The 14,563-nt window shown below is 35.9% G+C and overlaps 1 long non-coding RNA gene across 1 annotated transcript; it reads right to left on the bottom strand.

The window, feature by feature from the left end:
* Positions 1-13,177: 13,177 nt before the first annotated feature.
* Positions 13,178-14,308, bottom strand: LOC121593927. Its single transcript, XR_006004867.1, has 3 exons — positions 13,878-14,308; positions 13,670-13,809; positions 13,178-13,608 (listed from the first exon to the last, which is right to left on the bottom strand). It is a non-coding gene; the product is annotated as an uncharacterized LOC121593927 (long non-coding RNA).
* Between the last annotated feature and the right edge of the window lie 255 nt (positions 14,309-14,563).

Genomic DNA, 14,563 nt, shown 5'->3' with positions numbered 1-14,563 from the left:
AGTCAAATTCTTCTAAATCTAGTCTCATTCTAGTAAGCTTAGAAGTAGGATTTTTCATACCAAATAAGTATGCTAATGGTCTATGATCTGTTCTAACTATAAATTTTTGTCCATATACATAAGGTTTAAAATAATTAATTGCCCAATGTATAGCTGTAAGCTCTTTCTCGATAATTGGCTTATTCTTCTCTCCTGGTGTAAAACTTTTACTCGCAAACGCGACTGGTAAATCGTTTCCATCTGTTATTTGTGATAACACTGCACCACATGCCATATCCGATGCGTCTGTCGTAATTATGAATTGCTTTTTAAAATCTGGATATTGTAAAATTGTGGGTGAGAGTAAGCTTTGTTTCAATGTATCGAAAGCTGCTTGACATTCTGAAGTCCATGCAAACTTAACGGCTTTCTTAATCAAATTATTAATTGGTTTAGCTATCTTAGCAAAATTCTGTACAAATTTACGATAATAATTACAAAATGCGACAAAACGTCTTGCTTCATCAGCATCAGTAGGAATCGGGAAGTTTTTAATTGTGTCAAACTTCGCGTCGTCCGGATAAATTCCTTTATCTGTTATTTTATGACCTAAGTACGTTACTTCTGTTTTAAAGAAACAACATTTCTCTGCATTTAGTTTAAGGTTATACTTTCTTAGCCTATCAAAAACTTTACCTAAATTACTGATATGATGCCGTGCACTGCATCCAGTAACTATAATATCATCTATATATACAAATGCTAGCTCTGGTGTTAAACCAGCCATAGCGATAGCCATCATCCTTTGAAAGCTGTTTGGGCTAATGTTGAGTCCAAATGGCATTCTTGTAAACTGATAGTGACCTGTAGGCGTGGAAAAAGCTGTATATTTTCTCGAATTTTTATCAAGTTTGATTTGATGGAACCCTGACATCAAATCCAATGTGCTGAAATATTTGGCTCTTCCTAACTGATCTAGTATCGTGTCTATGCGGGGTAAAGGGAATTTGTCTGGTAAAATTTTCTTGTTCAATTGCCGAAAATCCACTACTAAACGCCATTTCTTTTTTCCTTCACCTGACTTCTTCGGTACTAATAGTATCGGTGAATTATATGATGAAACAGAATGTTCTATAATGTTATTTTTCAACATCTTTTCTACCTGTGATTGCATTTCCTCTGTTTGTGAATGTATTTGTTTATAATTTGGTATATAAGAAGGAATATTATCTTTTAATGAAATTTCCTGAGTATAAAAATTGTTAGTAGAGACCGGTTCATCTTCTAAACAAAATATATCCGAGAATTTTGTGATTTTCTAACTCTTCTCTTGCTATTTGTGGAATATTTTCTATATGGATTTTGTTATGAATTTTCTGAATTCGTTCCTTAGATGAGTCAAGCTTCTTCTGTAATTGCTCATACTCTCTTAATGGTTCAACTTCTGGTGTATAAGATTTTATGTTAAAAGAAACATCTTTATCCGTGGTATTAATGAATTTGATATACTGATTACGTTTTGAGACTATTGTGTTTCCGCAAAATACTCCTGGTTGGATTTCCTGTGATAAGATGATTGAATCCTCTGTCAAGTTTGGTATGGTTATTTTTCGAACTACTTCACTTCGTTTTGGTAAAATATAATTTCCATTTACATTGTCTTCTATTGGATGTGAAATCAATCCGTTATCAGATGAGAAGTATATCATCCAATTAACATAATCAACAATACATCTGTGCTTTATAAAGTCTTTTCCTAACAGTCCGTCAGAAAAAATGGATTCTACGTCTTCTATTATATGAAATTCGTGTATAATGGAATAATCGCCAAAGTGAATTGTTGTCATAGCAGTACCTAAAGTCTCTGATTCATGGTCACTAGAGCTTATCAAAGTTAATTTTTTAGATGTATTGATCTTGCAACCTGGTTTTAATTTACTAGCTTTAAGTACGGATACGGTTGCTCCTGTATCTATGATGAGTGTGCTATAGATTTCCTTTGTAATTTCTATTTTAACTTTAACAAAATTATCTGCATCAGTGTTTATGGTTAGTATAGGGTATTTTCTGATACTTGAGAGTGGCCTAAAAAATTATTCTGTTCTTCGGCTGTTACTGTGTTATTAATAGGCGCTCGATTATTTTGCCAATTGCTATTATTTCTATTTGATTGTACGTACTGATTTCTGTTGGAATAATTTTGTCGATTTGCATGCTGATTTCTGTTGTTGTTAGTGTTATTGTTGTTATATCTGAAGTTATTATTATTTCTGTTGTTGTTCTGTCCATATCTTGCGGGTGGGAACCTGGGTGGGATTTGTGTCTGATATCTATTATTATTTGAGAATTTGTTGAATTTGTTCCTTCCTTGGTAGTTGTTTCCATACCCTCTATTGTTCCTGGTAGCGTTTGAATATAGAATTTTTGTTTGTTCATTCTTTCCTTTTTTCGTTCTGTCTTCTAGTTCCAATTTTACTGCTTGTTCTATTGCTTCATGCAGGGTTTCGAATTTACTTGATCTCATTATTATTTTGGTTTCTCCATCCTTAAGTCCATAACTCAATGCGCTAATTCCAGACTTAGTTGCTTTTTTCCTGGCTACTTCTGGTGTTATTTCTTCCGCTATGTATGCTTCTTCAAGTTGCTGCGTTAGTTTTTCTATAATGCTTCCGAAATCTTCTATTGTTCCGGTCTGTTTCGTATTATCCATTTTGGATACTACTATTTCTGGTGTTACCTTTATGCTGCATCTGTCTTGTAGTTTGTTAACTATATCTTCTATTGAGTTTGGGGCTTCTCCTACAACAACTCGCGCTTTACCTGTCAGACGTCCTAATACTAGCTCTATTATTGTTTCCCTATTCTCCGGCTTCACTATTTTCTTTAATACATTTAAATTTGACACCACACCTTTTAAATCTTTCTCATTACCATCATACTTTGATATGAGAGAAGTGGTGATTTTAATCAATTCCATAATGTCAGCCATTTTGTCAGGTTTCGTTTCTATTGTTATGTCAAATTGGTTCTCTGATAATGTCGTATTTAACGAATCTGGATGTCTCTCGAAGTGTATTTTTATGCACTTATTTATTTCGTAGTATACGTATCTACTCTTTTTAACTAGCTTTGTTAATATTTCATCTTTAATAGACGATTCGTGCTTTCGTAGGAGTTCTTGTATTTCGTCGTATATTTCCTTAGTATTATCCCTTAATGTTGTTAACGCGCAAAGCCTATAACATCTGTTCAGCTGTTTCACCTGATCATAAATTTTATCTAATATTTCTATTTTCTCGAATAGTTTTTGCATATTTATGCAGCCTCATCAGTAAAATTTCATATTTACGTATGTAACCTTGTACCTTGTTTAAATACATAGCATGTATTTGTTATTGTTGCTGCTCATGGTGTAACGCTCGTTACCGGTGCTCGGTGTTTAATTGGTGCTTAATGTGAAGTTGTAGGGTGTCATCAGTCGTCGCTCGATGTCTTGTCGTCTTCCACGTTGGGAACGGTTGTTCCATTCAATCACACTAGTCACATCTCGTATACCGTAGTCTCGCCATTCATTCTATCACCTTTCAAATGAACATCACTTCTACATAGGTATTGCTTATGGTTTCACTGCACTGCTTCTCATTACTCATGACATCATTATTTCCGTTTACTTTAGTTTTGGGGTCGATGCGATGTTCCTCACTTCAAGGTAGCTCTAGTTTGCAAACTGATCGCTTAAGGGTTTATTCATAATGTTGTTGCATTTTTGCACGTTGAGGAAGGTTGTCAAAACACTTTTTTTTTACATAATTGCTTTATATCACACTTTTTTCGCCCTTCAAACGGTTCATCACTTATATTTTCGATGAGTTGTCATTTTGTACACCACACTGTATTTGCTTTTGGTCGCTCATTCACAGCGATTGTTTTTTTTTATATGGGTCACTTGTGCCAGCTGCGTTGTTCAATACAAATTTGCACATTTGACACTTTTATCCGTCGTATACCGGTTATGGTCAAAAACGCACTTTTTTTTTTACACTATTTGATGCGTTAGCACGACACTGCTGTACGTTACCGTTGTACGTATCACAAATAATTTGTTTATACTTCTGCCCGCCGATTGCAGATTAAGGTCACGGTCGCCATGTAATGTGTTTGATGACTGTTACGGTTGCCATGTGGTATGTTTTGGGATAGTCACGGTATATTCGATTTTGGGACGGTTGCTATGTAGTAACTTTGAACTCGCGTTGGTCAGGGTGGCCTTCGTCATCGTTTGCCGAATTAAGTAGAACTGAGGTGGATACTGTTTCGAAGCGGACGTTCGACACTTGATCGTCCAGGCGATCATAGAAACCTTTAGGAGGTTTCCCTTACTGGAAACGTTGGAGTTTAGAGGCCTTACCTTGGGCAGGGGGACATATCTAAACTCTTTAAATGAGAACTCGATAGATGTAGGATGGGCATAGTCCTATCCTGACAGTCCGAACGAATCTGACCTGCCATGATCGGAGTTGGTTTTATTTATACTCAAATTAAGTTGAGGGTTTCGCACATTTGGTTCCGGGTTTTATGTTGGAAAGTTATTGTTTTCACTCAGCTAGTTACGTTTGTCTTTTGTTGACAAGAACGATGGTTCTTGTCACTAAGTTCCTGTTTTGGGTTTAATGCATAAACTGTTCCTGCTTATGTTGTACGTTTCGGTTGGTTCTGTTAAGTGTGTCACAATTGTTTTTATATGAACGGTGTGGCCTGAGCTCTTCCGGGTGTGTATGGTATGATCTGATTTGCTGAGTGTTTTATAATGGATGTGTTGCAATGGTGTGATTTGGCTTTCCAAAGTGTGTTACTATGTGTCTATGGCTGATAGTGTGTATTACAATATGTTCTGTATAGCAGATATGCTACACCTCCCCCCTTTAATAGAATAACGTAATGAATTACAATCATTGAAGTTATTCTCCTGTGTACTTAATTAGTCTGTTTTTGTGTACTGTAGAGGTTTTCTTTGTTGTATTGTTTTGTATTACGCAATTAGGCCCTTGGTCATTTACTACTGTGAAAGGTCCATAGTAGACTGGATCTAATTTTTTTCTGTTTTCATTTTCCAAATATACCTGATCTCCTATCTTTATAATAAGTGGTACTATATCTTTATTTAAGGTTTGCTGTCTTTTAATTTTTGCTTTTATCAAATTTTCTCTGGCAATTTCGTTTGATTTTTGGAGTTTATATTTCATTTCGAAATAATATTGGTCAATATTATAAACTGGTTCTATTTTTGTTTTGAATATATCTTGTGGTAAATTCGCCTTTCTTCCAAATACTAGTTCGTATGGTGTGTAGTTTGTGTCTGAGTGTTCTGTTGTATTGTAAACAAATTCGTAAAATTTTGTCCAATCGTCCCAGTCATCATGATGTTCGTTTGTATAACTTCTTAGGTATTCGTTTAGACATCTATGATTTCTTTCTAATGATCCTATTGTCTGTGGGTGGTAAGCTGTGCTAAACGTCTGTTTGATTTTAAGATTTCTGAGATTTTGTGTAATATTTCATTGTTATATTCTAGTCCTTGATCTGATTTTAATTCGATAAATGTTCCAAATGTAAGAATAAAGTTTTCTACCAATGCTCTTGCTATAGTATTTGCTTCTTTGTTATGGATAGGTATTACTACGATGTATTTCGTTAAGTCACATTGTATGGTTATTGCATACCTGTTGTTTTTGTTAGTTTTTGTTAGAGGTCCTACTGTGTCGATTGAAATTATGTTAAATGGTTTTGTCGGTGTTGTAGTTACAACTGTTTTTTCTTTAGTATGTCTAGTCGTCTTATTAACTATGCATGCTTTACAATTTCGTACGTATTTCTTGATATCATCTTTCATATTTTTCCATTTATATTTTTCCCTTATTTTCTGGTACAGTCTGTACTGGCCTATATGTCCTCCCGAAGGGGTCATATGATAATCTGAAATTATTCTCAGCCTATCTTTCTCTGTTGTTATCCATCTAGTTGGAGTAAACAGGATTATTTCAAACTTGGTAATGGCTCTATTGGCTATTTCCTTAATAGTTTGTTGGGAATATTCTTCGAATAAATGATCTTCTTCTGACCATGCTAGCTTATTTCTTCCATATTGTTTCGCGATTTTGCACATTCTTAGAAGAGCAAACTCTAATGCTTGACTTCCATTTACATCATTTCTCAAAAGAAATTTTCCTAGTGCTTTACTATATGAATGGTTGTATATTATGAATTCAACGTTGTTTTTAATTCTCTGCGTACCTATTTTTAGTACTTTTCTCACTTCTAAAGGTCTATCTGTTTTCCACATCGCGGGGTGATCAGTCCCTGTTGTTGCGATTGGTTCGTCTTTGTTTATATCAGTTTTCTCGTTATTTTTCTTAACCATGGCTCTTGTATTAACCATTAAAATCGTTTTGGATTTTGGAATTGATGCTTTTAGGTCATCTGAGTTAAGGATTACTCTTGATAGTGCGTCTGCCGCAACATTAGCTTTACCTGCTAAATATTCTATTTCAAAGTCAAATTCTTCTAAATCTAGTCTCATTCTAGTAAGCTTAGAAGTAGGATTTTTCATACCAAATAAGTATGCTAATGGTCTATGATCTGTTCTAACTATAAATTTTTGTCCATATACATAAGGTTTAAAATAATTAATTGCCCAATGTATAGCTGTAAGCTCTTTCTCGATAATTGGCTTATTCTTCTCTCCTGGTGTAAAACTTTTACTCGCAAACGCGACTGGTAAATCGTTTCCATCTGTTATTTGTGATAACACTGCACCACATGCCATATCCGATGCGTCTGTCGTAATTATGAATTGCTTTTTAAAATCTGGATATTGTAAAATTGTGGGTGAGAGTAAGCTTTGTTTCAATGTATCGAAAGCTGCTTGACATTCTGAAGTCCATGCAAACTTAACGGCTTTCTTAATCAAATTATTAATTGGTTTAGCTATCTTAGCAAAATTCTGTACAAATTTACGATAATAATTACAAAATGCGACAAAACGTCTTGCTTCATCAGCATCAGTAGGAATCGGGAAGTTTTTAATTGTGTCAAACTTCGCGTCGTCCGGATAAATTCCTTTATCTGTTATTTTATGACCTAAGTACGTTACTTCTGTTTTAAAGAAACAACATTTCTCTGCATTTAGTTTAAGGTTATACTTTCTTAGCCTATCAAAAACTTTACCTAAATTACTGATATGATGCCGTGCACTGCATCCAGTAACTATAATATCATCTATATATACAAATGCTAGCTCTGGTGTTAAACCAGCCATAGCGATAGCCATCATCCTTTGAAAGCTGTTTGGGCTAATGTTGAGTCCAAATGGCATTCTTGTAAACTGATAGTGACCTGTAGGCGTGGAAAAAGCTGTATATTTTCTCGAATTTTTATCAAGTTTGATTTGATGGAACCCTGACATCAAATCCAATGTGCTGAAATATTTGGCTCTTCCTAACTGATCTAGTATCGTGTCTATGCGGGGTAAAGGGAATTTGTCTGGTAAAATTTTCTTGTTCAATTGCCGAAAATCCACTACTAAACGCCATTTCTTTTTTCCTTCACCTGACTTCTTCGGTACTAATAGTATCGGTGAATTATATGATGAAACAGAATGTTCTATAATGTTATTTTTCAACATCTTTTCTACCTGTGATTGCATTTCCTCTGTTTGTGAATGTATTTGTTTATAATTTGGTATATAAGAAGGAATATTATCTTTTAATGAAATTTCCTGAGTATAAAAATTGTTAGTAGAGACCGGTTCATCTTCTAAACAAAATATATCCGAGAATTTTGTGATAAGGTTTTCTAACTCTTCTCTTGCTATTTGTGGAATATTTTCTATATGGATTTTGTTATGAATTTTCTGAATTCGTTCCTTAGATGAGTCAAGCTTCTTCTGTAATTGCTCATACTCTCTTAATGGTTCAACTTCTGGTGTATAAGATTTTATGTTAAAAGAAACATCTTTATCCGTGGTATTAATGAATTTGATATACTGATTACGTTTTGAGACTATTGTGTTTCCGCAAAATACTCCTGGTTGGATTTCCTGTGATAAGATGATTGAATCCTCTGTCAAGTTTGGTATGGTTATTTTTCGAACTACTTCACTTCGTTTTGGTAAAATATAATTTCCATTTACATTGTCTTCTATTGGATGTGAAATCAATCCGTTATCAGATGAGAAGTATATCATCCAATTAACATAATCAACAATACATCTGTGCTTTATAAAGTCTTTTCCTAACAGTCCGTCAGAAAAAATGGATTCTACGTCTTCTATTATATGAAATTCGTGTATAATGGAATAATCGCCAAAGTGAATTGTTGTCATAGCAGTACCTAAAGTCTCTGATTCATGGTCACTAGAGCTTATCAAAGTTAATTTTTTAGATGTATTGATCTTGCAACCTGGTTTTAATTTACTAGCTTTAAGTACGGATACGGTTGCTCCTGTATCTATGATGAGTGTGCTATAGATTTCCTTTGTAATTTCTATTTTAACTTTAACAAAATTATCTGCATCAGTGTTTATGGTTAGTATAGGGTATTTTCTGATACTTGAGAGTGGCCTAAAAAATTATTCTGTTCTTCGGCTGTTACTGTGTTATTAATAGGCGCTCGATTATTTTGCCAATTGCTATTATTTCTATTTGATTGTACGTACTGATTTCTGTTGGAATAATTTTGTCGATTTGCATGCTGATTTCTGTTGTTGTTAGTGTTATTGTTGTTATATCTGAAGTTATTATTATTTCTGTTGTTGTTCTGTCCATATCTTGCGGGTGGGAACCTGGGTGGGATTTGTGTCTGATATCTATTATTATTTGAGAATTTGTTGAATTTGTTCCTTCCTTGGTAGTTGTTTCCATACCCTCTATTGTTCCTGGTAGCGTTTGAATATAGAATTTTTGTTTGTTCATTCTTTCCTTTTTTCGTTCTGTCTTCTAGTTCCAATTTTACTGCTTGTTCTATTGCTTCATGCAGGGTTTCGAATTTACTTGATCTCATTATTATTTTGGTTTCTCCATCCTTAAGTCCATAACTCAATGCGCTAATTCCAGACTTAGTTGCTTTTTTCCTGGCTACTTCTGGTGTTATTTCTTCCGCTATGTATGCTTCTTCAAGTTGCTGCGTTAGTTTTTCTATAATGCTTCCGAAATCTTCTATTGTTCCGGTCTGTTTCGTATTATCCATTTTGGATACTACTATTTCTGGTGTTACCTTTATGCTGCATCTGTCTTGTAGTTTGTTAACTATATCTTCTATTGAGTTTGGGGCTTCTCCTACAACAACTCGCGCTTTACCTGTCAGACGTCCTAATACTAGCTCTATTATTGTTTCCCTATTCTCCGGCTTCACTATTTTCTTTAATACATTTAAATTTGACACCACACCTTTTAAATCTTTCTCATTACCATCATACTTTGATATGAGAGAAGTGGTGATTTTAATCAATTCCATAATGTCAGCCATTTTGTCAGGTTTCGTTTCTATTGTTATGTCAAATTGGTTCTCTGATAATGTCGTATTTAACGAATCTGGATGTCTCTCGAAGTGTATTTTTATGCACTTATTTATTTCGTAGTATACGTATCTACTCTTTTTAACTAGCTTTGTTAATATTTCATCTTTAATAGACGATTCGTGCTTTCGTAGGAGTTCTTGTATTTCGTCGTATATTTCCTTAGTATTATCCCTTAATGTTGTTAACGCGCAAAGCCTATAACATCTGTTCAGCTGTTTCACCTGATCATAAATTTTATCTAATATTTCTATTTTCTCGAATAGTTTTTGCATATTTATGCAGCCTCATCAGTAAAATTTCATATTTACGTATGTAACCTTGTACCTTGTTTAAATACATAGCATGTATTTGTTATTGTTGCTGCTCATGGTGTAACGCTCGTTACCGGTGCTCGGTGTTTAATTGGTGCTTAATGTGAAGTTGTAGGGTGTCATCAGTCGTCGCTCGATGTCTTGTCGTCTTCCACGTTGGGAACGGTTGTTCCATTCAATCACACTAGTCACATCTCGTATACCGTAGTCTCGCCATTCATTCTATCACCTTTCAAATGAACATCACTTCTACATAGGTATTGCTTATGGTTTCACTGCACTGCTTCTCATTACTCATGACATCATTATTTCCGTTTACTTTAGTTTTGGGGTCGATGCGATGTTCCTCACTTCAAGGTAGCTCTAGTTTGCAAACTGATCGCTTAAGGGTTTATTCATAATGTTGTTGCATTTTTGCACGTTGAGGAAGGTTGTCAAAACACTTTTTTTTTACATAATTGCTTTATATCACACTTTTTTCGCCCTTCAAACGGTTCATCACTTATATTTTCGATGAGTTGTCATTTTGTACACCACACTGTATTTGCTTTTGGTCGCTCATTCACAGCGATTGTTTTTTTTTATATGGGTCACTTGTGCCAGCTGCGTTGTTCAATACAAATTTGCACATTTGACACTTTTATCCGTCGTATACCGGTTATGGTCAAAAACGCACTTTTTTTTTTACACTATTTGATGCGTTAGCACGACACTGCTGTACGTTACCGTTGTACGTATCACAAATAATTTGTTTATACTTCTGCCCGCCGATTGCAGATTAAGGTCACGGTCGCCATGTAATGTGTTTGATGACTGTTACGGTTGCCATGTGGTATGTTTTGGGATAGTCACGGTATATTCGATTTTGGGACGGTTGCTATGTAGTAACTTTGAACTCGCGTTGGTCAGGGTGGCCTTCGTCATCGTTTGCCGAATTAAGTAGAACTGAGGTGGATACTGTTTCGAAGCGGACGTTCGACACTTGATCGTCCAGGCGATCATAGAAACCTTTAGGAGGTTTCCCTTACTGGAAACGTTGGAGTTTAGAGGCCTTACCTTGGGCAGGGGGACATATCTAAACTCTTTAAATGAGAACTCGATAGATGTAGGATGGGCATAGTCCTATCCTGACAGTCCGAACGAATCTGACCTGCCATGATCGGAGTTGGTTTTATTTATACTCAAATTAAGTTGAGGGTTTCGCACATTTGGTTCCGGGTTTTATGTTGGAAAGTTATTGTTTTCACTCAGCTAGTTACGTTTGTCTTTTGTTGACAAGAACGATGGTTCTTGTCACTAAGTTCCTGTTTTGGGTTTAATGCATAAACTGTTCCTGCTTATGTTGTACGTTTCGGTTGGTTCTGTTAAGTGTGTCACAATTGTTTTTATATGAACGGTGTGGCCTGAGCTCTTCCGGGTGTGTATGGTATGATCTGATTTGCTGAGTGTTTTATAATGGATGTGTTGCAATGGTGTGATTTGGCTTTCCAAAGTGTGTTACTATGTGTCTATGGCTGATAGTGTGTATTACAATATGTTCTGTATAGCAGATATGCTACATCTTAAATGGGATGATGCAAGTGTAGATACGGTCTACCGTACTGCAAAGAATACATATTTTTATGTCACCTAACACACCCAGCGATAACGGGACGCGATAATGGTCGTACAGTACTTTAAATTGTCGTCTTATTATTGTGTAGGTATGTATAGTTTCGTGAATTGTAATGCTTCCGTGAATGGAATCCTGTTTGCATTCGTTCAATGTACGTAGCTAGGTAACGTAGAGACACTATAGGCCCGATTATGAAACACAAATAGTAAAGACAAGTTGTCAAAATCGGAAGATTTGTATTATGACATCCGTTTGTGTTGTGTGTTGGAAAAATAAAATTTGACGAAACACAAACTCACAAGCACACTGCCAAGATATGTATTATGAAACACAAACGGAAATCCAAAACTGTCAAACTGCTTTCCGTCAGCTTTTTGCCACGGAAAGGCACCAATCTCAGATTGTTTGTTGTTTGTGTTGTGTCGATCAGAGTTGTTGCTGTTGCTTTCACGACAAAATGTAAGTATTTTATTTCAGAAATAATCAAATTTTATCATTTTAAACAAAAATATGTATACAGCCATATCCATACAAATGGCGATATGCTGAAGATACTGGTAACGTGCTGCTGTTACGGCTCAAGAAGCTGCTGGTATTTCCTTCCTCTGCTTTTTTCGATGATTTGCGGTTTGCGTTCAACAGCAATGGATCCCAGATACTTCTTCAGTTAGCAACTTCTTCAACAACCAATAGCATAAGCAAATGTTATTAACACATCTAATAACAAAGACGCCCGCACATCGCGAAACCAGTACCAACAAAATGTTGATGAGTTGGAAAGGGTCCCTGACATCGTCAGAGGGATGTATGAAGATGACCAGACCGCTTTCTGGGAGGATGTTGCTGATCACCTTAACGCCCTGGGACCGCCGATAAGAACGGGTGCTACGTGGAAGCGGGTAAGATTAAAAGAGCAACACAACATATTTACATTTTGCTTTTAATGTTCGCTGTTTGTTTTACAGGTGTGGTTCGATAACAAATGTGCGGTAAAAAAAACTGCGTGAACAAAGTATCTTAGTTGGCCACTAGTGGCGGCCCGTTCCAGCAAAGGCCATTGAACGACGTGGAAGAAAGAGTAGCCGATTTAACTAATTTGAAGGCCAACAACACAAATAAACACAAATCAATCAAATCAAATAAAAAATAAATAAACAAATAGAAGGAAACGCAGGCCACTCTTGGGGAATTTTAAACGACAACAACAACAACAAAAACAACAACTACCAATTGTTGCCAATTAGCAACATGGATCAGCAAAACAACGGCAGCGAGGCGCCAAACAATGAACAAAATACAGTAACGGCAAAGCTAAGAAAAAACGAAGTCGGAAGCGACAGAACACGAAAGCGGTGTTGCGGCAAAATTGGGAGCTTCTTGACCTTATGAAAGAAAATATTGAAGCTCAATAAGAGTCCACAGCCGCGTTGAATAGGGCAGTTGTGATATTGGAAAATATCACAGTTTTGTTAAAAGAGGCTGCTGAACGCAAAACCGATTTGTGATTTTGTTTTTATAATGTTTAAGATTTTAGTTGTTAGTTAGCGTTTAATGTTCTTATTAAGTGAATTATGCGAACTGTGATGAATGAACTCTTTTTGTGATGCAAACTTATGTGATGGACTTAAAAAAATAAATGAACTTGACCACTAGCTTAGTTGCGTTGCCTTTTATTCATCTGAGCTTTGCTCTTCCAATCCATACGCAATACACATGTTGTGTAAGATGCAACATACGTTCGTTATTTGAGTTGCTTTTAACGGGGTGTAGTGCAACTGTCGAGCACCTAACAAACACCTATGTAATATCTTGTTTATAGCAATCGTGGTATTCCGTCTCACTTGATGTCTCTGTGAATCTCGATTAATGTCAAAACCGAAAGTGACAGAAGCAGAAAAATAAAATGGGCATTCGAGTTTGAACAAGCGAACTGCAAGCGTCTTCCGATCTTCCGTTCTTCCGAAAATTTAATGCATTACACCTAAATCTATTTTTGAGCAACCCGATCGTGCGCTCTACTATTTCTCTACCTAAAGAATGGTTTTTATTAAAGGCAGCTTCTGGTGTGTTGAGAGCAGGATTACGTTTTGGTGTTATCAACCACGGATTTGACGGGTATCCAGCATCACCTGTGAGAATTTAAATATTATTTACATAAACAAATACCCATAGGATGGTTTAATGTATTACCTAGTATCTTGAATGCAGTTTCTCCGCGTCGATGTTTTGTTTCGAAAAAGTTGTCCATTCCACTTACATTCCAAATATGCGTGATTGGCTCCTCCGAATTTGGCATTCACATACCGAATTTTCATGAAATGGTCGCAAATCTACCGGTACGAAGAAAAATAATATTGAAGTACACAACATAAGACAAAAAACTGAAAGATTTACTTACAATCATCGCGTTTAGGCTGTAATAACCTTTTACGGTTATAATGCTGATCGTAATCGTCCACTGGTGCAATAATTTTTATGTGTGTTCCATCAACTTACATCACTACACCAGGAATGCCACTTTTTGAGAAGAAATATCGTCTTGCATCTTGTTGGTCATTTGGTTCCATCGCTAAAGAGATCCATTTGTTCCCAAGAGTTTCTTGGATTATGTTCAAGCACTTTGCAAAGGCTACCGAGAAAGTAGGCTGGACAATAGCTATTTTATAATCATTTCCTGTTCCATTTTGGTAGCTGCCTTCAGCTAGAAATCGCAGAGCAGCAGCCAAAATTTCATTTGGCTTAAGCCCTTTTCCCTTAACCGGTGGGAACTTGGGCTCGATCTCCGCCAGAATGTCAAGGAAAATTTCCTTCGACACACGAACATTTTTCTTAAATCTGAAAAGCACAACCACACATGTTTAACACGGTTTGCACAAATAAGCCGCATGCTTAACTCACGCTTGGTTAGAAAGCTGTAACGGGTCGAAAACACTTCGAAGCAGTCGGCGCTGTTTTGTCTGATCTACCGTCGATTCTTCTTCACTGCTGCTATCGTCACTTACGAAGTGCGAGAAAATCATTTTGATGTTTAAAACAAGGATTGTTGTTAGCTTGCGAAACGTATGTATCTTAATTAAACTTGTT

This window comes from Anopheles merus, chromosome 2L, assembly GCF_017562075.2.
Source record: "Anopheles merus strain MAF chromosome 2L, AmerM5.1, whole genome shotgun sequence".
NCBI classification, from domain to species: Eukaryota; Metazoa; Arthropoda; class Insecta; order Diptera; family Culicidae; genus Anopheles; species Anopheles merus.
Note: the sequence above shows the minus strand (reverse complement) of the source record. Positions and strands in the feature narration are given on the sequence as shown.